Source organism: Prionailurus bengalensis, chromosome D4 (genome assembly GCF_016509475.1).
Source record: "Prionailurus bengalensis isolate Pbe53 chromosome D4, Fcat_Pben_1.1_paternal_pri, whole genome shotgun sequence".
In the NCBI taxonomy this organism is placed as follows: domain Eukaryota; kingdom Metazoa; phylum Chordata; class Mammalia; order Carnivora; family Felidae; genus Prionailurus; species Prionailurus bengalensis.
In genome coordinates this window covers 46,329,414-46,344,370 of record NC_057359.1, presented here as the reverse complement: position 1 = coordinate 46,344,370, position 14,957 = coordinate 46,329,414, and the positions used below count along the sequence as shown (strand labels likewise).

At 38.7% G+C, this 14,957-nt stretch overlaps 1 long non-coding RNA gene across 1 annotated transcript; it reads right to left on the bottom strand.

Annotated features, from left to right (window-relative positions):
* Nucleotides 1-357: 357 nt before the first annotated feature.
* LOC122474677 lies at nucleotides 358-7,779 on the bottom strand. The gene is made up of 3 exons (XR_006294977.1): nucleotides 7,090-7,779; nucleotides 4,456-4,497; nucleotides 358-510 (listed from the first exon to the last, which is right to left on the bottom strand). It is a non-coding gene; the product is annotated as an uncharacterized LOC122474677 (long non-coding RNA).
* Between the last annotated feature and the right edge of the window lie 7,178 nt (nucleotides 7,780-14,957).

Genomic DNA, 14,957 nt, shown 5'->3' with positions numbered 1-14,957 from the left:
AAATGATCACCACAATCAAGTAACTAACATATTACTTTTAATTTGTTTAAATTAAACAAATTAATTTGGTACCTTCTTTTTAATTTGTGATGAACACTTATCATCTATCCTCCTAGCAAATTATAGGTATAAAAGTACACAATGAAGTATTGTTAACTATAGTCACTGTGCTGTACCTTAGATCTCCAGAACTTATTCTTCTTGCATACCTGGAACTTTGTAACATTTAACCAAATTGTCTCCCATTTCCTCTATCCCCTTTGCCCCCAATTACGTGGCAATCACCGTTCTGCTCAGTGTTTCTATGAGTTCAACTATTTTAGATTCTACATATAAGTGAGATCATACAGTATTTATGTTTCCGCATTTAGCATAATGTTCTCCAGATTTACCCATTTGTCACAAATGGCAGGATTTCTTTCTTTGTAAGGGCCGAATAATATTCCATTGTACAATGCGTGTAATTTTTGTAATGACCATAACAGGTTGAAGCAACTATTTTCATGAAATCTGTTTTTAAAAAGAAAAAAAAATATTAATTATAAAATAAAGGAAAACATTAGGAACAATCTATTTTCACCTGGATACAACTACACACATAAAAATGCTATTGTTTCAGAAGGTGAATCATATATCATAGTGAGTGAAACGGCATGAAAATGTTACCTTCAGTTAAATCTCCACATTGTCCCTGTGTACTTATCTTCATAAATTCTACCATTTTTATCAGTTCCCAAGGAAACACTGGCATAAATATTTCTGAACCAACTACCTATGTGCTCAGGAGAGGAAATAGGACCGAGTAATGAGCATTTGTTCTAGCTGAAGATGTCTGAAATTGGCTGGAAATGTGCCTTTTTTTTTTTTTTTTTGCATTCTGTAATCCAAGCTTAATTTCTTTAAGGATAGCAGGGTTATCACTTGCAAAACAGAAATGGAGGTTTATCTTTCACAGTCTAAAGTATTCCAGTAAATCATAAATCAACTGGTCATTTCTCTATTTAATGATTTACCACCTTATCAAGAGCATCTCCTTGTTAGCTTTTTATGAGGCTTATCATCTAGAGCCAGTCTCCAAAATTAGAGGCTAATAAATTATTAGCTACATGTCTAGATGTGCAACAGCTGACTGAGGAGTAATAAAAGATCCCTCCTTCCTTACCATTCAACTGGGTAATTAGTCTGTATTCACCAGCACAATGTTGTAAAGATCTGGAAGCGATTCTATTCATGCATTCAGTACAGGCAGCTGAGGGGAAGGTCTGGTCAAAACAGCTTTGGAGAAAGAAGCTCAGTAATATTTGACTGTTTCTTCTGATCACATTTAGAAGTCTCAGACCTCTACCTCCCTCTGTCATCCGTCTGTAGACAGAGGCAGATATTGATATTTTTATTGACAATTCTGAAAAACATGGGCTTTTCAAGCATGCTGTCAAATTTCACCATTCCTGACTCAGGTTCCACTAATTCAGAAGTCCAAATAATGCTAGCAATAGCTGCAAAAAGGCCACTTTTTAAAAGCAGATCCTTTCTTTCCTGGTAAATTTGCAAGTAAATTATGTAAATATATTTTAAGGGAAGAAGATGTTTTCTATTCCCTTAGACAGTAAAAGTTTTCATGCATCTGAGAAATATCCTTTCTAGCCCAATCTAGACACAGATAGAGTAGATAGCTAGGTAAACAGATGGAAGGAAGGAAGGAAGGGAGGAAGGGAGGGAAGAAGGGAAGGGAAAGGAAGGGAGGGAAGAAGGGACGGGAAAGGAAGGGAAGGGAGAGAAGGGAAGGAAGGGAAGGGAGTTGAAGAGAAGGGAAGGAAAGGAAAGGGAAAGAAAGAAAGAAAAAAAGAAAGAAGAAAGAAAAGAAAAGAAAAGAGAAAAGAAAAGAAAGAGAAAGAGAAAGAAAGAATCTGCAGATCACTAGGGACCTAGCACCTACCATCATTCTTGTTTGTAGATCTAGAAACTTGATACGCTTGATTTTCTTGGGATTGATCAGCCTCCTGGAAGCTGACGCAGCCTAACAATCCCACAGAAGAATATTTATGTTGATATTTACAGTCATTTTAAAATTTCACTGGAAGAATACTCCCTGACTAAGGTCTAAGGCCAATCGCCTGCCTTCTTATGGAAAGACATATTCAACAGAAAAGCTTGGTCAGTGGAGAAAGAATTTGAACCCAAGGAGTTGGTATTCTCTGGCAGAGGTCACTATTAATATTACAGAAAAAACAGAACAGAGTAACTAAAGTAGGTGAGCTGATGGCCGAAGCAAAAGGTTACAAACAGCCCTGCATTCTCGGGGTCACCACATTCAAGATTCAGTCCAGAGATCTGAAAGGGCAGAAACTCAGTGCTGATGGTGCAGTCACGGAAGATCAACCAAAGAGGGAATAACCCTTCTGGATATCATTCACAATAGCTGAGTGCATATGGCAACACTCTCCACAAAATGTTTCCTGCTTTTCACTTTCCTGATACATGGTAGGATTATCTTCCCTCCCACCACCATTGATATTAGACATGCTCTTCAGTTTAGCCAAGAAAATATAAATAGAAGTGAAATGTGTCATTTCCAGGCTGAAGCTCGAAGAAGCAGGATGTTATTTGCCTGCTATGGTTATTATGGATGCACAGAAAGGACTACAAGGAGCAAGGAAGGCCCTGTGTCAACCTTTGTTGGGCATGTGTGTGAGAAAGAAAGAAATAATTGTTGGGCTAAGCCCCTGAGACCTTGGGGGTATACTGAACATAACCCAACCTACCCTTCCTGTTGTGGTATATGTCCTGAAATTAAAAAATATTTTACATTAAGGCTTCTTAGAGTCAGGGTACATTGATAAGCTAATTAATACTTAGAAGGTGACTTGCTTTTTATATAATCAGAACAAAGAGAGCTGAATAGTGTTTTGAGATGCCTGGAAAAGCATAATGGACCCCTCCTGCACTGTAATAGAGCATACTCTCTGGTAATGGCATTAGATCCACCTGCCAAACACCTCATTTACTCATTCATTCATTCATCCGTCCCAAAATATGTATAGAGTGCTTACTACATGCCAGACACGGTGCTGGATCCTGGGGATATGAAAGGATTGAGACAGTCCCGCTCCTTACGTATGGACTTAGCCTCTTTACTCTCATTCTTCTAGATTCCATGCAGACCATGTACTTTAAACCAGCACATATTCCTTTATCATAACCGTTTAGTATCAAACTGCCACTTTCCTTAGTCATGTTTTTGTTCTAAACACACACTCTACATCAGTGCTTCCCAAACTTACCATGTTTCTTTTCTGCTCAATTCCAGACTAGGGCTTAAGTAAAACACTATACAATAAAAATAAGTTACTAGAAAAATTATTTCGTGTGATTGAATGCCAACACAATGGCGATAAGCTATAAAAGTTTCTAAGTCATTACTTGCAGTTTCGGGACTTCTTTCCTTCCAGGTGGACAAAAGTTCACTGACCATCGCTGGTCTGCGGACTATTCTCTGAGAAGGACAAGCAGTGAGGACCTAAGCAAACTAAGGTTTCTGTTTTCATTTGTAAGACCATCTGCCTCTTAATTACCGAAGTTAAAAAGTTTCATGTGCTGGGTACCTCTTCCGATGAGCCCCCATTGCCTATTCAGCCAACCACTTGCATCATTCTTTAGTTAATGTTTTTTCCAATCACCTCACTTTTTATATGGATACATTTTTTTAAAATGTCTACTCCATGTAAATAGAAAAGCTGTTTCACTTACAATAAATAAGACGTAGCTTACACTTACAATAAATAAGTGAATAATAAATAAGTGAAAATCTGTTTCACTTACAATAAATAAGACGTGCAAAGAAGGGTTATGAATAAGTAGTTATTCAAGCCTAGGGAAAGAGAGGCGGTCGCCTGCTCCGAGGAGAACTTAAATCTTACTAATGTGGAACTAAAACTTCCTACTTGACATAATCAGAAAACTGAGAGAAAACTAAAGAGAGCTTTTACTCATTATGTATTTCAGTGCTATGTAATCCTCTATTTATGTTTCCGTCTAAAACCATTTTAAGGACCAAACAGTAGTCTCTCTATTCTTCAGAAAACAGGGCAATATTTTAACTTGCCCAATATGAGGGCTGTTCCAAGTTGTCCACCACGTCTACAGTCACCAATCTGGTGGTCATAATCACACGGATAACTGAACACAAGCATCGAATGTCACCGCTTCCTTTCCTTGGTAACCCTGTCATAGGGACTACTGGCGCTGTAGGCCATAAGCTTACTTCAATTCTGGAAGTAACACTCTCCTCAGGTCTAAACAGTCTTTATGAGATTTTTTTTTTTTTTCAGCAGACCTCATGCCCAACATGGGGCTTGAACTCACAACCCAAGATTAAGAGTCTCATGCTCTTCGAACTGAGCCAGCCAGGTGCCCCTATGAGACTTTTGGGAGTCCCACCATGAGTACCCAACTAACCTGTATTTTCTTCCTTCTTCCAATAATGATCAGTTTCTTTTCCTGATGAGACAAGAAAAATATTTTTTAAAGACTGTAATTCCCCCTCAGGCTCCTTTGTAGCTACAAGGAGAAAAATTAACTCTTACCCACTTATTTTTTACTGCTTTAAGTGACTTAATCATAATCCACAGTTTTTTAAAAGAATGTTTTGCATGGTGGATACACAAAAATATTTACAGAATCCACCAGCAGTTAGATGCCATGATTAAATTAGACGATTCACAAAATTCATGTGGTTTAAAAAAAAAATCATGATCCACAATTATAATATTGGTCATATCAGACAGACCTTAGAGGTTTGCCTTGGCCTCTCTGTTTTCATGTACCTACAGCACTATCCAACTCTGAGCATTACTTTGATGTCAGGGAGCAGGAATTCTAAGGACAGAAGAAGAGTCATTTAGCCTGAGTTTACAATTCAAGTTGTGAATTCTCCGTTAATTACCCCTAACTAAACTCCAGACCCAGGCTGCTGTGTGCACTAGCTGCAAATATGCACAGTGTGAATATTTAAGTTTGTGTGATATTCCCAGAGACGTAAATATGAGCTGAATCTTTACAACAACGGAGAGATCCTTCCAGAGGCATCGCTTACCTAATGCTGACCTTTTATCAAAGAATTTTTTTCCCCAACTAACTGTTTCAAATAAATGCTAACCATACAGGGTCTCTTCTCTCCCTTCAGGATATACAAACCACAGAATTCCGATGACTCACCCCAAAATAGCTTATGAATATGCCAGGGGCGGAAGGGCATGCTGTTTGGTTCTCTAAAACTTCCTGCCAAACTGTAGAAACTGAACATACACAGATATTTGGGGACTAACTGTGAGTAATAATGAGAATTTAATCCCCTTTAGTCTTCTGAGTTAGCAACAGCTTGCCTAACATGTCCGGTTACATCCTGTTTGCTACGCATGTGACTTCTCAAAAAAATAATAATATAATATTAATAGCACAATGTTTCATTGTTAAGACTGCTATTATCTATGTCAATGGTTCTCAAACATTGGCAGCCATTTGTAGACTAAGGTCACTTCTTGGAAGAGCTATAAATTCGTGGCTTTATGAAGCAAACATATTATTATTATGTCTTTGAAATAAAAAGCCAGGATTCAAGGTATGGAATTTTAAGGCACCCAAGTCCTTAAAAGGGAAAGGCAGTTACGTATATTGATTAGAATCTTGAGTTTGAATCAGTTCTTTCGCCACCTAGGCCACATTTTGCAGGTACTTGGCCTAAGTCCTAATTTCCCCATATGTAAAATGAAGAAAATGGTAATACTGTCCATATTTAAGGTTAGAATTCTAGGTCCATACAGTGAGGATTAAATAGGGAACATCCCTAAATAAGGACTACTGCTAAGTAGCCCAATAAATAAATTATCTAGTGCCATCTCTTTTCACAAATAAAGAATCTGAAGACCAAAGCTACGAAGTGCCCTATGAACAGCCACTCACTCCTCACAGCAATGCCAAGGAAAAGCCCTATAAATGCTGTGGGTAAAAATGGGCTCTGAATCCAGTCAGCCCAAATTCAAGCCCCAGTTTTCATTCTTGCGAGCTGTGTAACCTTGGGCAAGTCACTTAATTTTTCTGTGCCCCGATCTTCTCATCTATTAAATGTTAAAATAATATTTAAATATTAAAGTAATAGTAAAGTTTATTAAAATATAATTAAAATAAGAAGGGTATTATTATTAAATAATACTAAACTTTTAAAATTATTATATCAATATTAAAATAATAATAGTATTTCTCTCACAGGGTTGTTAGGACAGCCTAAGAATGTAACATGTAATAGTGCCTGGCGTGTACTGACTAATCAATAAATACTACTACACCGATATGGAAAAGTTCTAGTTCTTCTAAAAACAGATTTTAGAGTAAAATACACATCCACAATGGCAGGCTTGAAAAAGCTATATCCATAAAAGCAACCCAAACCTAAAAAAAATAAAATAAACAACTCAAAAATTTATTTAATGCAATTTACAAGGTCATCGGAATAGGTACAGATGTCTTTTCAGATTAAGGTATGTGTCTTCTTTAACCACGTTTAGGTGTCATATTTCCCTTCTCTTATCGAGAAAGGATACCAAAAAACAACTTAATATTTCAAACAACAGCCACAATTGTTCAAGAGTCATTTTGATCGGACTTTGAAAAGAATGCCGGTATCCAGTTGCCCTTGACATTTGTGGAGGAAGTATAAGGCAATGGGAAAAACACCAGACTCCCCTTTCCAGTCTAGGCTTTGCCATTTAACAAGCTATAGACAAGCTACTCGATCTCTGAGTCGCCATCTATAAAACGGGGACAGCTTCTGCCTTGTTACACATACTACACGGAAACAAGTGTGAGACATGTTTCATAAATAGACTTTGTTCTATTTATATGCATGATTTGTTATGGTGCTTTACCTGAGTAGTTTGCTCAAAACTGTTCTGCAATAGTTAAGCGTCAGAAATATACTTTCCTTTGCTTATTACATACTCAAAGGACACAGAGACTCTCATTTTAAGGAGATGTGTAGAAGAGAAACAGGAGAAAACCTTTCAATCTCAGAGAAAGAAAGAATTTGAAACTTACCAGTATTGACACGTGACAAAGAGGCACACAAGACTATATACTTCTCCATCTCTTGACAATAATTCGTACCCATAATAGACGGTTAAGATGTATCTGTTAAAAGAATGGGCAAGACATGAATTAAAGGATTTATGGTGTCCTAAATTATTTTAGGATTTTAGGATTTATTGTGTCTAAATTGACACAATTAGTATGCCCTCGTTGACACCACTTTATCCCTACTCCCACCCAATTAGTCCCTGATTTGAAAATCACTGACCCAGGCACAGCCATTGATGACCTCCGAGAGCTATATGCCTATAACTGCTAGCACCTTAACAAAAGGTTTAAAATGGGACCGTGGAATCAATAAAGAATTTCTCCTAAACTCATCATTTGTTTTCTAAGCAATAGACTATACTTTGTCTTTGAATTGTCTTAAAATTCTGCAAGTGATTTCAATCCTGAATTGAAACCAAGAGGTCAAAGGACCTGAGAAACCATACTTCCTACCCTCATAGACGTCATTTCCAAAAGTGAGAGAGAAAAAAAAAAATATCTGCATGACCTTTGTACTCCATTTGTCTCTTGAAGCACCATAAAAACATGAGAAGGAACGTTGTGTGATGCAGGATGGGGGCCTGGACAGGTATGGACCCTCACAGCTCCTCACACCTCCCGGGAAAAAACCTGCTGAACAGAACTCTGCTTGAAGACTTCAGGGAGCATCACAGTTCAGGCTCCTCCCTCCCGGTCACACGGGACCCAAAGATCAGATGGAGACTGGGCTTCAGCGTTGCACGTGTTTGCTGGCACAGGGTCCTCAGTACGTCAGAGCCTCACCTGACACTGACTCATTGCTGGGTGGAAAGCCAAGGCCTAATTGTGTTGGTCATATGTAACTTGCCACTCCCAGCCAAGTATTCCAAGCCCTTTCAGAAATAGTCCACCAACTTGCTTTCCCACTATACCCTGAAATAGACCCCACAGACTTCTGAATTCTCTTGCCTCCTCGAGTTTACTCCTGCCTCTTCTGATGGCTTCCCCCCCCCACGCCCGCCCGCCCCTGCCCTTGCCCTGTTACTGCCGACCTCTGTGTCAAACTTAATGCAGAGGCTGGGAAGCTCCTCTTTGTGGGCTCTCAATAAATATTCATTCCACTCAATTCAGTCACTCTCAGAGATAAGAGGCAGCAAGGATTACTAGATTTCCTAAATACATCTGAAAACCCATTGCCTGGGGTCAGGGTGACAGGAGGTTGTTTCTTTACTGAAAAACCAATTTTCTCAAATGCACAGCAGTAAGCCTCAGTACAGATACTGTGTCTTACTCGAGCTTTATACAAAATTCAACACGTCTGTCACAGGAGCTTATGGCTTCCAAGGCAGAAAATCTAAATCCGTAACAAATTTCTTCCAAAGTAATAGATGGTTCAAAGAGTCGAACCCAACACGAAATACGTATTGGACAAAAATAGCAAAGAGTCAGCTCTTATTTCTTGATATTTCAAACCATATGTTCACCCATTTTCCATGGTAGATTCCTTGTCCTATTTGTTTGTGTACACACTGTGCCTGCCATGTGCCAGGAACATACATATTTTGGATTTTTTTTGGTCACAGAAATAAAGAACGGATGGGTATGGGATTGCGAGAAATCAGGAAAAGCAAATGAAAAAGGAAAGAAAAAAGAAAGACTAAACCTGTGGCAAATCAACATTTATTCTATGAACATAAGCACTTTAGTATGATTTTTGTGTGAATTAACATCTTAAGTCTAAAAAGGAGCCTCTGGAGCCCAATTCCTTATACAGTGGAAAAAGAGACATAACACCTAAGCCTTGAACCCAAAAGAGTAAATTGGGAAAAGGAATTTTCAACACACACTGTTAAAAAAAATACCGAAGTTATTTATGATAAAAGTGCTGGACATGTGGCCAAACAAAGCTAATTTACCCAGGACTGGCATATTCTACATTTCTATAATTCGAGAGGCAAGAAAGGCCATGATAGGCAAGAGTACAATGTGTATATATATATATATATACACATAAACAAGCCAATAAGAAAAAGTAGGTGGGCCTCAAAAAATTGGGGGGGACTTAAACAAAATAGAAAAGAGAGAATTTCAGGGACAAAACTGGGAACGATGTTTCCCAGGTGCATGTGTGTGGAATGACTTAAATTAAGACAAACAGTCACCAAGGAGTGAGGAGGAGATAGATCCAGAGCTGTCCCTCCCCTTCCTGAAGAAATCAACGACCTTTTTTTTTTTAAGTAGGCTTCCCGCCCAATGCAGGGCTTGATCTAACGACCCTGAGATCAAGAGTCAGATGCTGTACCAACTGAGTCAGCCAGGCACCCTGAAATCAATGAGGCTTAATTGTAGATGATAATTAGTAATATTATATTATAAATATTAATAATGCCTGTTAACAAGTAACAGCTACAAATCCAAATTGGGTGGGAAAAGGATGGAGAAAGAGAAAAATGTTGAGAAAGATTGAGTTTGGCAAGGCCATTTGGGGATAACTGGGGAAGGCAAGGGCTGTCTCAAGTAGAAGGCGGGTCTGTGGAGCCATACTTGGCCACTGGAGAGGGAACGGCTCTCTTCCGGGTGCACACCTAGCTCTTTTCACATTTATAAGCCAGAGAAAGTATTCTTATATATTACTGAATTTGTTGTTTTCCTTGCCAAATTTATCACCTCCTATCATGGTGTTAGCTTATAGCAGCTACTTAGTAAACAGTTGTTAAATGAAAAGAAAATCAACCAACAATAGAGACTCTGACACTGGCAGACTTTGCAAGGAGCTTAGGTGGGAGTAAGTTCAGCTCTGGTACAGGCTCTTTGGAAAAAACCCTAACCCTGACTCTAAATTTGAGTCTGCCCTCGCATACCCTAAACAAGGAAATTCAGTAAGAATGGTCTCCCAACCTGGACAAAGCTAAACTCTTATCTATTCTCTGCACCTGTAACCGCTTGATTTATAAATAGTTTGCCCTTTTACTTGGCTTCACAGTCAGCTGCACAGCAGAAGAAATGCCTAAGATCACGTTGCTGTCGTGACTAATCTCTGAGAAGAACAGTTCGTAGATGAAAGGGAAAGTATCTCCAGAGCTCTCACAACCAGGAACAGGGTGTGCACCGGCTCCATGCACACAGTTGAAATGCAGACATCTCCTGAGATGTGACTTGTTGAAAGAAAAGAAAGAAAGAAAGAAAGAAAGAAAGAAAGAAAGAAAGAAAGAAAGAAAGAAAGAAAGAAAGAAAAAGAGGAAAAGAAAAGAGAAAAGAAAAGAAAAGAGAAAAGAAAAGAAAAGAGAAAAGAAAAGAAAAGAAAAGAAAAGAAAAGAAAAGAAAAGAAAAGAAAAGAAAAGAAAAGAAAAGAAAAGAAAAAAAGAAACAGTAAAAGCACTGAAAAGGACTGGGGCACCATGGGACAGAAACAGCACCAGAAAATAAAATAATTGACCAGTTTCTGAGGATTTTTGCACTTACATGACTGCTGTTACAGAATCTTAGTTAAAAATACACTGCCCCAATTAATCAATGCAATGACACATTACACAGCCACAGAATTATCATGATGCTTATATGGTAGCATAAAAAGTCCCTTATTTGTTGATCTGATGAGTACTTATCGACCTTCTCCTATGTGCCGGCTCTGCTTTATATGGAGGTGTGCACGAGGGGGTGAAACAGGCAAAAATCTCTGGTATAATGTGCATGATATAATGCTATATCAAGGCCCAGGAAAAAAAAAAATCCAGGGCAGTAAAAATCCAGGGCAGTAAAAATCCAGGGCAGGAAAGAGCTTTCGTGGCCTGGCAGACACAGTATTAAATCCCAGTTGTGCTCCTGACGTATATAATCTTCAGCAAGCAATCAGCTGCTCTTGCTGATTCCCTTTTCTATATTTATAATAAAGGGGGACATAATAGCTATTTTGTGGTATTATTGTAAAGATGAAACAAGGTAGAAAATCAATCAGAACTGAATCTGACAATACAATGCCTTAGGTGTCCAAAGAAATCCTCCCAGGAGAGAATACCCCCCATTCACACACACACACACAAAAGTAACATATAAAGTAATTGTTTTTAATGTAATGCATGGCTAAACATGCAAGCTTATCAGGGAAATCCCCAAAGGCCAGAAACAATGAGAAAACACACATGCAGAGAGATAAGCAAGTGCCTGAGACAACATTTCTCTCCTGGGCACCTGCCACACTACTCACATTGGACCCAGGATCAGGGTACCAAAAAGATGGGGGAAAAACCCTAAAGCTTGGATTCCCCAAAGATCACACTTTCAAAGGGGCATGGTGATACTTCCTTGTCTCATCCTTAGATCTGGTTGGAGAATAAATATCCAGAAAGCTACTAGCCATAATTCTGCACTCACACAGATTTAGGACCTTCTGGTCTCAGTACCTGTGTAAACCTTAAAAAATAAAAAGGTGAAAATTTAGATGAAAAGATTCTTGGTTTGCTGGTGCCTCTGTCCTGTGGCCCACTCCCTACCCCACCAGCACCTGACAGCAGTAAATATAAATTCTTTCTACAGGACAGCTCTTTAAACTCCATCTTCGAAGCGTTTCCACAGATAAGGTGGCAAGGCACATGGTGTCTACACACAACAAAACCAGCCACTACGGATGAAAAATCCATATAAATAATAAATGTTAACAAGTAGTCGAAAGTATTAAGTCTAATAAATATTTCAAAGAAAGAAATTAGTACAAAAATACATAAAAGGGAATGAGATTTATAAAAATGGCCAGGCAGATTTGTTTAAAAGTAAAACTCCTAGAAATGAAAGATACAATCATTGAAATTAGCAATGTGCTAGGGGAGGTGTCCAGCCCATATATGGGGGCATGGTACACTTATATCAATGAGCCTTATGTTTTCATTGTTACTTTTAACAGCTTTATTAGGTACAATTGATATACAAAGAACTGCACATGTTGAACGTGCAATTTGATAAGTTCAGGCAGATGTAAACACCTCGTGGTATCCTCACCATAATTAACACCTTCAACACCTCCTAGTTTCCTTGTGTTCCTTTGGGTTTTTCTTTGTTTTTGGTTTGTTTTGGTTTGGTTTGATTTTTTTTTTTTTTGTAGTCAGAACACCTACCATGAGGTGTGCCCTCTTAACAAATTTTGAAGCGTGCGATCATTGTGTATCATTTTGTTAACTACAGGTACTGTGTTCTACAGCAGATCTCTATAACTTATGTACGACATAACTGAAATTTGGAACAATCACTCCTCCTTTACCCCAGCCCCCAGCCCCTAGAAACTATTACTGTATTCTCTGCTTCTTTTTTTAAGTTTATTTACTTATTTCGAGAGAGAGAGAGAGAGAGAGAGAGAGGTGGGGGAGGGGCAGAGAGAGAGAGAGAATCCCAAGCAGGTTCTGCACTGTCAGCACAGAGCCCGACGTGCCTCACGAAACCACAAGATCACAAACTGAGCCGAAATCAAGAGCCGGACAGTGAACCGTCTGAGCCACCAGGAACCCCAGCTTCCAAGTTTTTATATAGATGTTTGTCACAAATTTAATAGTGAAAGAGGAAAAGAGTAAAGAGAGAAAGAAGAAGTAGAAGATGCGTTTTGCAATCTATGGAGCTATAAACTCTTACCTCCTGTCTTACAGAAAAAAAAAGTCATTTCAATGCCTCTACTTTCCTAGTTATTTCCAATTCACTCATCTAAAAATTTCTGCTGGAAACCGGGCATACTTTCAACCTCTTGAGGAAGCAAATTGCTTACATTTACTACCCGATGTTTAAAATGCAATTAGTCTTGAGATGTTTGTCTGAGTTTGGTATTCCGTGCTGTGTTTAAAAGGCGGCGTGAAAAATTAAATAAATAAATAAATAAATAAATAAATAAAAGGCTACGTGATCACATTGTCTGAGATCTTTTTCCAAAATACAGAAATGAAATTCAAATATTTTCCCTTCACACTGATAATTTTACTCACTTTAACTCCCTCTCTGGACCTTTTGTATGGCATTCTCTCTTAGTCCTCGGATGTCTACACGTTTGTGCCTCGGGTTCATTACACTCAGCTGACCCACCACACCCCGGCCAGAACTTCAAAAGAAGCTGGGAACAGCCGCACTTGTTCTAGCTGGAAGATCATCCCAAGTCCCTCCCTGTTTACTCTTGAGATGTTTGGGCCTTTCATCTCTAGTTCTCAGATTCTGGCACAATAACCCAGCTCTGACGTCAGGATCTAACCCTCCGGATTCCAGGCTGTCACTGAAATGTTTATGCCATGATGATTCTGTGGCTGTGCTCTCCACACTAATTGTACAGTTGCCACCGCCTTGAGTGAGAAATCTCCCTATCTAGGACGAGCCTTCAAATCCCCAGATGACAGGGATTTGGACATCTACTGTTTCTTTTCATACATCCCAGCCACACCTGGAAAGATTTATATCATTAGCCATAGTTGAAACAGGACTTTTAAATGATCCACTGTATGATATCATTGATTTTTTTTCCCTGTAACTAAAATAAAATCAACGTTCTTGTTACACTTTCAAGGTATATTTTTGTTATTTGTTTGTTGTTTTATTTTAGAGAGAGGCAAAGGGGGAGAGAGAGAGAGAGAGAGAGAGAGAGAGAGAGTGAGCCAGTCTTAAGCAGGCACCACACTCAGCAGGGCCTGATCCTGTGACCCCTGGATCGTGACCTGAGCTGAAATCAAGAGTGGACCTCTCATCTGACTGAGCCACCCAGGCGGCACCTTCTTGTTACACTTTCAAATCTACTTCAGCAAAGTGACATGCCCAATATACGTGAAAAGTGGCCTTCTCTGAAGTTTTCTCAAGGGTTGGAAAATGCAAGGAAATACACCTCACAACCCAGGGAAAAATTTCCCAAAAAATGTTTCTTACTCATCTTTCCCTACCAAATACAACATCCAGCAGTAGCCTCCCCCCACCCCCCGTCTCTCTGTGCCTCTCTCTCTCTCTGAATCTCTAGCTGATTGCTGCTTTCTAACTTCCATGCAATTATAAAAGAGAATGAGGAATATCACTATGAACTCATTTGAAACAACTTCCCAAAGACGTCGTGAAGTGACCGACAGCACAATGCGTAACATCATATATATTATACTACCTTTTGTGTAACGAGTTATACATATACCTGCATATCTTTACAAAAAAAACAATAAACGAGAAACCTGAAAACAATGCCCATGGTTACCTACAAAGAGTAGGGGAACCTGGTAGAAGGAATATGCAAGGCAGTGACATTTCCCTGAGAATTCCTGTTTTTATAGTTATTACTTGAAATCATGTAATTACATACTCAAAGAATAAACATAAATATAAAAAGAATAAAAAGGATAAAAAAGGATAAAAAAGAAAAACTAACAAAGCAAAGTGAAACAAATGAATCCAATGTTATTTCCAAAAAAAAAAAAGGCCCATAATATTACAGGGATGGAACAGCAGTGAAAGAACTAGCCCAAGTCCCTAATGACCACAGTATCTGACTCTTGGCCTTGGGCCCAGCATAAAGTAGGGAGTGGAGAACAGCAAACACATTCTAAATTCTTATTAACAAGTTTGTTTTCTAATTGCATGGGCAAAAAGGTCCTGGAATTATTTTATATCTATTATAGGATTTAGAGAATAAAGTAATGCATCAAGATTGTTGAGAACCATGGTTTTCTCACTGGGAAGAATGGGCAAACTGATATGAAACAAGGAAGGCAAAAACCCTGGAGGATACAACTGAATTGGTAGTATTAGTGTGGACTCCAGACATCTGTTTTTGTTTTTGTTTTATTTTGAGGGAGAGAGAGAAAGAGCACATGCACATGTGCACAAGCCGGGGAAGGCAACGTGTGAGAGAA